Consider the following 9,236-nt stretch of genomic DNA (forward strand, 5'->3'; position numbering starts at 1 on the left):
CTGAACGTGTGCTGAACACGGAGGTGTCGTACGTTCGGTGCTTGGATCGGTCGATTCGTGAAGACGTACGACTACATCAACCACGTTGTCATAACGCTTCCCCTTACGGTCTACGAGGGTACGTGGACGGACACTCTCCCCTCTCATTGCTATGCCATCACCATGATCTTGCGTGTGCGTAGGAAATTTTTTGAAATTACTGCGTTCCCCAACACTTTCTTGATTGTGTTGGCTCGATGAACACTAGTTGATTGCTCCCCATACTCCACTATGGGTGAGCCACTCTTCAGCACATCTTTACAAGTCCATTGACACCACAATGGACGGCAAGCTTCAAGCACTTGATCTTTTCAAGATGCTCCACTTGAACTTGCACACCACAATCTTGATTGCATCACCACTTGATGTCATCCTCCATGGGTTGTACGAGATCTTCCTCTTGATGTAAACCCATGGAAACAAACCTAAGCCCTCATAGAACTCACACGTAGATCATGGGTTAGTACACAAAGCGTAATGGACAATGCTTACCATACCATGGGATCACTTGATCCCTCTCGGTACATCTTGTATGCTTTGTGTGTTGATCAACTTGATTCACTCTTGACTTAGTCTTGATCAACCTTCTATCATGTCTTCTACATGACCAGTCTTTGGATAATTCATTGAATCGCACATTGGTCGACATATAAACTCCTTGAAATATAACTCAAGACAACCATTAGTCCATAGAGATTGTCATTAATTACTGAAACTAAACATGGGGGCACCGCATGTTCTTTCAACAAGTGTCTCTGACCCTCCTCAGAGGGTTCACGGCGTCGATGCCGATGTCCTCCCCCTCGACCGGCGACTCCTTCTGTTGTTTGAATAGCAGACTCCACACGTTCTTGTGGATCATGTCGAAGAGGTGCCGCACGGTGGGTGGATCTTCGGGGTCATACTCCCACATTGGCTCGACCCACCCCTGGCAGGGGAGGAATCGGCGATGGAGGATGACCTGAATCATGTCGACCAACTTCGCACCGGTCTCCATGACGCTGACGACGCGCTTCTGCAATGCCTTCAAATCGTTAGCGGATCCCCAGTCCGGTCTCTTGTTGATCCATGAGGCCAGCCTAGTAGGGGTCCGGATCTGAATGCGGGAGCTGTCGCCCAGCTGGCTCCCCGTGGCTCGGTGATATAGAACCATTCTTTTTGCCACATTCTGACTGTATCGATGAAGTGGCCCTTTGGCCACTTGACCCATGTCAATTTGCTGATCATGGCCCCTCCACAGTCCGCCTGCTTGCCGCCAACTACCTTGGGCTTGATGTTGAACACCTTTAGCCACATGCCGAAGTGTGGCTGGACTTGAAGGAAGGTTTCGCAGAAGATAATAAAGGATGAGATGTGGGGAAGGGAGTTGGGGGCCAGATCGTGAAAATCTAGCCCATAGAAGAACATCTGCCCCCGCACAAAGGGGTGCAGGGGAAATCCTAGCCCCCTAAGGAAATCAGGGAGGAATATGACCCTTTCGCCCGGCTTGGGCGTAGGCATGATTTGGCCCTATTCGGGGGCCTCATGGGCAATGTTGGCCGACAAATAGCCGGCCTGCTTTAGATACCGCCATCGATGACGGTGGAAGCCTCCCACTTCCCGTTGGCGCCGGATCCGGCCATGGCTGGAGATGGAGTGGGATTTGCTGTGGAGGCAGAAGAAAGGGACGCCAGAGCTCTGAGGATCTGCATGAGCGGAAGGTGGAGGAAGGCGTTGGATGCTGACTCTAGTAGCTCCCCCTTTATAGACTATTGACAGGCCAGGGGTTCCTTTTTCCGCATCGTTGGCTTCTGCACTTCCTGATATACCCGCAACATTATGTGTGGGGAGGGGAATCGAAATAATTACCACATCCCTGGAAAGGCAGGACACAATCTCCACCTCGAGGGTACGTGCCAAATGTGCCGTCAGCCTTGGTCCGCGCTTCGAGAAATAGTAAATGCTCGGCGTTATGGCCGGAGGCGACTCTTCGTTGAAAGAGAAAAAGTTATCAGATGTAGGAACTATTTACACTTGGACGATTTTTTGTTATTGCCTTCGTTGTTAAGTAAAACTGTCATTTGAAATTTCGGACATTACTTGGCTCCAAACATGAACAAAGCACACTGAAGAACTCGCCTCGCAAGTCGAACGATGTGGAGTGAGCAGATGCCGGATACAAGCCTTGGCATTGGAGGCAAGTTCGGGGCTACTAAGGGAGTCATCAACTAAGGGGTCCTCGGGGCGACGGCCCATTCGGTATGGGCCGGACTGGTGGGGCCGTATATTCATGGAGATCTATGAAGATGTGGTGTGCCCTCCAAGTCAAGGATAGACAGGATCACTTTATCCCTTATTGTAATCTATCTTCGGTAACCCTAGACCTACCGGTGTCTATATAAACCGAGGGTTGTAGTCTTTAGGGATAGAGCTATATTCATCACCTCATCGCCTTAGGGTTTAGCTCATACTGATCTTGAGGTAGATCTACTTTGTAACCATACTATACATTCAATACAATCAAGCAGGACATTGGGTATTACCTCTTCGAGAGGGCCCAAACCTGGGTAAACATCGTGTTCATAGTCCCTTGTTTCCCATCGACCTTAGATCCAGAGCTCGGGACCGCCTACCCCAAGGTCTACCGGTTTTTACACCGACATTGGTGCTTTCATTGAGAGTTCCGCTGTGGGGTCGCCCAAAGGATCGATGGCTCGCCTGATCATAGGAGAAGTCATCGGATCCGGGGACTTCTTCGTCCCAAGACAACTCTTCGCGTTCGGCGGCATCGTACTGCACGCCGACCCGACCGGTCGTTTGGATTAGATTGACAACTTCACTCCTGAACACCGGATTTGATTTGGTAATCTGGAATACGTTGTGGACACCCGGGACGATCTGGTCTTCGCTGATTCACTACCCCCTTCCGCACCCTCGTAGGCCTCGCCATTCCCGTTTTGGAGTCCCCCCCCCCCCCGATCCGATCTACGTATCGGCCCTCACCCTCCAAACAGTTTCGGGCTAGGAGGGCTCTGCCTCAAGCGAGGGCCAGACTCCACCTTTGGCCGAATCCATCATGTCTGCGGAGGGCATATACTTGGCCTTCGAGGCAGAATCAGGAGGTGGAAGCCATGAGTCAATCTCGGCCGGATCGCTCCCTCACAACACTCCTCTGGCCTTGAGCCCTTACGACAAAGCGGCAGCCAATAGCCAGGGGTCACCCCCGGCCCAAAGCAGCTCGATCTCGAACCTCGGCGTGGAAACCACACACAAAAATCAAGACCCACCCTTGAACACCAGTGATGATCCCGAACCTGGGTAAACATCATGTTCATCATCCCTTGTTTCCCATCGACCTTAGATCCACAGCTCGGGACCCCCTACCCCGAGGTCTGCCGGTTTTGACACCGACACCGTGGCCGAGGCATAAGTGCTCAAAACAACCTTAACCAAAATTGCATGTTGCTTAGAATCTTGAAAGAAAAACAATGAGTCATCTGCAAACAGAAGATGTGAAATAGTTTGTGCTCTTCGGCATATTTTCAATCCTTCCAATCCTTCCTCCGCCATGGACTTTCTGATCTGCGTAGATAATGCATCAGCAACAAAAGAAATAAAAATAGGGACAAAGGATCATCTTGGCGAAGTCCCTGCGGAGGGGTAAAAGACTCGATTAATTTTTCATTAAACTTTATTCAATATTTCACCGTAGTAATACAATCCATAATTCGAGAAATCCATCATGTAGCAAAACCCCACTTACATAGGGCCTTCACAAGAAACACGCAATTGGGCGGTCATATGCCTTCGATAGGTCAAGCTTGTAAGCACATAACGCCTGATTCTCCTCTCTCAGAGACAGAATATGATGAATACACTAAAAAGAAAGCTGGAATTATCTGAAATAAGTCTACACGGAATGAAAGCACTTTGGTTTTTAGAGATAAGATCCATCATCAAAGGCCTTAGCCTATTCACCATGCTTTTTTGAGACAATTTTGTAAGCCACATTGCAAAGACTGATAGGTCGAAAATCCTTTAGGTCCTTATGTTGTGGAACCTTTGGAATTAGAACTATTGTTGTATCATTCACTCCCATAGGCATAATCTCTATCACAAAAAAACTCCTGAACAGCCGCCACAATATCTAATTTAAGCACTGCCCAGTTACGCTGATAGAAACGAGCTGGAAAACCATCGGTACCTAGAGCCTTAATAGGGTTGATCTAGAAAAGAGCATCAGAGATCTCCTTCTCTGAGAAAGGTGTGCACAAGGTCTCGTTCATCTGCACTGTCACCTTGGCTTAATACACTCTAAAACCGCCTCCAGGGAGAGGGTTGGGTCCTTGGTACAAACCTCCTTGAACTAGGAGGCCGCCATTCCCTCCATCTTCTAAGGAACATAGCACCATGTCCCATCCAAGTTGAGCAAGTGCCGAGTATAATTCATCATCACCTGCCAAACAGCGTGACGGTGGAGGTATTTGGTATTTCGCTCCCCTTCTTTCAGCCATTTTATACATGATCGTTGCAACCATAACATTTCCTCATTGTATAATAACTCATCAAGTTGGTTCCTGTTTTTCTACATACTCATACGATCTACTCCATTAAGCTTCATTGTCTGTAGCTCACCCGGAGCTTCTCTATCTCATTGATGACATGACCAAAATTCTTTCGTCTCCAATCCTTCAAACTATGCATAAGTGCTCGCAGCGACTCCGCTACGTAGGAGGACAGTGGTATCCTAAGCCCATCAGGGTTCAAGTCCTGATTCTCGCATTTATCCTGGATTTATTTTAGGATTTCCGGTGATGCATGTTCAGTGGGAGGCAACGTTCCCATCAACTACGAGGCGTCTATGATGACTTCGTAAAGTCTCAAGATGATATGCGGCTCAGTCTCATGGATGTGCTCATAAGGGTAGGATGTGCGTGTGTGTGCGTTCATAGGGGTGAGTCTATGCGCATATATACGAGTGTTTACGTCTGTACTGTGTTAAAACAAGTACTCATCGCCGATCGACTATAGCAGTACCACAGCACACACTCGTAGAACTGATGGTTCAATCTGTCGATTGTAAAATGCGCGGGTCATTCCGTGCTCGGTCCTGCATCGATCGCAGATGCTCGTTAGACAGTACAGTACCATAGGATCCACATAGCGGTTACCCAACATTCCAATTCTACGGTCTCGCCGATTATTTCCTACTTTATGTGGGATCAAGAAATAGCATGTGCCTTCGCACCCAACACACACAGTAGTATAGCATGTTCTTTCACATGTTTTACCATTAAAATAAGTCATTTGGTTCGATCGATCACAAGCCCCTACTGCTGAACAGCAAAGCGACTAAACATGCAACAAATCACCAAACTCCAATTTATTATTATACACCAAAGGCGCACAAAAGTTTAACAGAAGAACAATACTAAAAACTCAGTCTAATAGGTGGATCATCAAAGGAGAATCAAGGCATCCAAAAGCAAGGCCAACAAAGGAGAGGTGCACCACGCTAGGGACATAGCCAGTCGAGGAAATTCAGCCAATGATCCTCAGAAGAACCCCCGGATGACGCCACCCCCACGCTGCACGGTAGGCTTCACCTGCCACCTACTCCATGACTTATGCTCCTAGCGTCAACACCCTTTGATTTCCCTCCTTTTATCTGCAAAATTGCCAAATTTGTTAGGCATTGACATATCAACCTGATAAGCATAATTAGAACATTTATCAACTTCTTTTTCCAAAAACAACAACCGTTTTTGCATCTCCAATTTGTCCAAAAGATAGCAGCGACACCAACTAACACCCGTTTTGGGTTACATCATGTTGGATTTTTTTAATCCATCCACTAAAGCACATATAGATTAGCATGATTGATCTCAAATTTAAAGCATATTTAAGCAAACCCCACACTAGTTTATCCACTGAACATCTGAAGAAAAAGTGTTTATTCCTCTCATCTTGACCACAAAACACACAATTTTTGGGATCTATCCATCCACTTTTCAATAAATTATCTCTAGCTAATATGCTATTTTTGACCATCAACCAAAGAAAGAATTTGATTTTTGGTGGAATTTTTTTATATATAAAAACAATTGTGGCAAACCACAATATTGAACAACAAGATGTCTATAAAGTGATTTGACTGTAAAAAGACCATATGCAATTAACATACACTTAATAGAATCCTTGTTGTGAGACATCACATTCCATCACATCTCATTTCGAGGCTATCCCAAAGATCTAGAGTATCAACTCACAAAGTACTTCTAAATCTAAAACCCTCCCAACTTCTCTAAAAGGCATCAGCTGCAGTAATATTGTGATCAGAACTCAAATTATACAATATAGCATAAGAGATTTTAAGGGGTTTATAATCCACCAACAGTCTTCCCAAAATCTAGCATTCTTGCCATTACCCACTTTTTTACAATGTTGGTACAATAAGTATTTAATTTTCATGATACTGGACTTGAAATGGGAGCCCCCAGTCTTAGGTTTAGTTCCAAAAAGGCAACCATTCCGAACATGCTTGTTTAGGAGAATCATGTGCCGAATACCATTTTTAGTTTCTACCATAACTATTTAGCAAACAAGTTTTGTTCATGAGTTCAAGATTTAAAATCCCTAAACCCCCTTGATCTTTAGATCTAAATCAAGTGTTCTAGTTTACTAAGTGTTATTTTTTCTTATTGCCATCTCCCCGCCAAACAAACCTAGGCATGAAGAAATTGGCTCTTTTCTTCACATCAACTGGGATGGGGTAGAAAAACATCATACATAAGTTGAATCTCCCCCTCTATTGTTAAATCTTCTCTCATAGTTGTTAAATCTCCCCCTTTTGTTGAAACTACCTTGCTCTCCTGCACCACTGCAAGCCCTAGCCATCCCTTCTTGCTCACCAGGTGGCATCGGCAGAGCAGTAAAGCCGTACCACACATCGCTTGCACGCCCACCAAATTCTCTTAGGGGGCAGACCAACGCATCTAAATACCCAAAGGCACCAGAAGGCGCATTCTCCTTAATTGCTTTCCTATCCCACCAACCTGGACCTCTTGATCAAAAGCATCCAGTCCAACCGCCCAGGGCTAACAACAGAAGGTTCTATGGGTAAAGGCCAAAACACTAAAACTCACCCCCTCCTTGATCAATATTTATCATCACAACATCAGTGTAATCTAAGAAATCCACCCCAAAAACAAGCATATCCTGTGTACAATTGGCAAGGATAGCTGGAAAATTACCAATTCTCGTAGGCTTTTTTACTAGATTTCCACCAGTAACATCTAAATTCCATTTAATCACTATCATCACAAATTTGATATTGTGGGTATCAACATCAGAAAGATCCAAGGACTAATCATCCTCATAACAGTATTACAATCAAAATCGATGACATGATCAACTTCCATCAGAAAATCCATCGAAGACTTTTCGGAGCATGCAACTAAGATCTCCTAACCCTATTTCTCGCAACTACAATCCCCCCAACTGTTAGATTGTACATGAGGATGTAAATATTTGTAGAGAGCAACAATCTTACTGGAAAATGAAGCAGCAAAACGATTGTAGGAGTCCTCGACTCCTCCCCGGCAGCAGCCATAATTGACTGCCTGCCAGGAAGACGCCTACTCGTCGGCGGCGCTCTGTGCAAGCGCCTGGATCCGCGCAGAACGCCGGGGGAACCGAGGGGAGCGACGAGGCAACTGTGAAACCACCCGCGCCACATTTTGCCTCCGCACCACCCGCACATCGTCGTCGGTCACGACAGGCATCACCGGACAGTGTGGCGGTGAACTTGTTACCGTGGTCACCACCCGCACACCATCCCAGACCAGATTGGACGAAAGCCAATCTTGCGACGCGTACTCGTACCACCGCGCGCGCTGCACCGGATCGTTGGATTCCGCCTCCATCATTGCCCAATAGAGGATCTCGAGCGGGGCCTTCCGTGAGATCCAACTTTGTTCCTCCTCTGAGGCCTCTTCAACCACCTGACGTGATTCCTGATGCATCTCCTCCGCATCCCTGAACCGCCCACAGATCTCGCGAAGCCTCGCCATCTTCGCCTCGTCGCTACCCGCGATTGCCGCCGCCATGAGCTCCCCCCACGCCAAAGGCCCTCCCATCACCGAGATCTGAGACGGAGGTTGGAGGGAGAGAAGAAGGGGATCGTCGACACCCTCGTGCCTCGCGTGTAGATTTAATGCTTGCCAAAGTCATAGGTATTCATTTCCCACATCACGGGTTCCTCGAGATTAGTGTGGGATCAACACCGTTGATTTTTTGGAAATTATTATGTCTTGGATCTTGAGAAATCATCTATTAGGGGCCATCCTATCAAGATCCCAATGCCCAAGTTGTACTCCACTAAAACTAGAATTGGCATCCATCCATCCATGAAACGAGCACAAGCCAACAAGATTACACCAAACGTGACGCTGCATCAGTTTCAGTTTCACAGAAATGCTGCCATGGGAAAGCGAAGAAATTGTTGGTAAAATGAGGCAAGGACAGCGTGGTAAACGATGCCTACTCGAGGTCATGTCTACCACCCACCGCACCGCAAATGCACCATCCAGCACCCAACGTGTGCCCTAGCCGCCGAACGGGTCAGACTAACAGTCACCTTACAAGCCGACCCCACTCACAGCCACACCCAGCACGCCCTTATTAACCCCGTGGACACCAAAACCAATTCGATCATCTCCCCGTCGTCAACCTCGCCGCATACCTCCCTCCGCTCCGCGTAATAAAGAGTTAAAAACCCATCCCTCCAGACATTTCCCCAGTCCGTCCACCGGCACGGCCGCGCTGAGCCCTAACCACGCATGGAGCTGTTCACGCACGCCAAGGAAATTCTCCTTCCAGTTTGTACCTGTACGACAGCCACTAACCTCTTTTCGTCGAGCTTTTCACTGCCCAAGTTCTCTATTTATAACCTGAATTGTGAGTAGGCTTTCCACCACCATCACCATGACCATGCTTATATAAACCGTGATGGCGGATGTAGACAAGGATGGATGGATGGTCAGGTGCCTAGCTATATTTCTTCTATGCAATGTGTTGTGTGATATTGTGTTTCAGTCGTGGCAGTCACGCCCACCTAAAATGGCACCCAATGTCAGTGTTGCACTCTTCTCACGCACTCTTAATCGTGAAGCTTCACGTAGGAACAAACAAGTAAATGGATAAGAGAAAGTTTAGTG

General features: G+C 47.0%; 1 long non-coding RNA gene across 1 annotated transcript; it reads right to left on the reverse strand.

The window, feature by feature from the left end:
* Window positions 1-5,386: 5,386 nt before the first annotated feature.
* On the reverse strand, window positions 5,387-8,372 carry LOC123117259 (uncharacterized). Its single transcript, XR_006457328.1, has 2 exons — window positions 7,571-8,372; window positions 5,387-5,686 (listed from the first exon to the last, which is right to left on the reverse strand). It is a non-coding gene; the product is annotated as an uncharacterized lncRNA (long non-coding RNA).
* Window positions 8,373-9,236: the final 864 nt, after the last annotated feature.

Source organism: Triticum aestivum, chromosome 5B (genome assembly GCF_018294505.1).
Source record: "Triticum aestivum cultivar Chinese Spring chromosome 5B, IWGSC CS RefSeq v2.1, whole genome shotgun sequence".
Classification (NCBI taxonomy): domain Eukaryota; kingdom Viridiplantae; phylum Streptophyta; class Magnoliopsida; order Poales; family Poaceae; genus Triticum; species Triticum aestivum.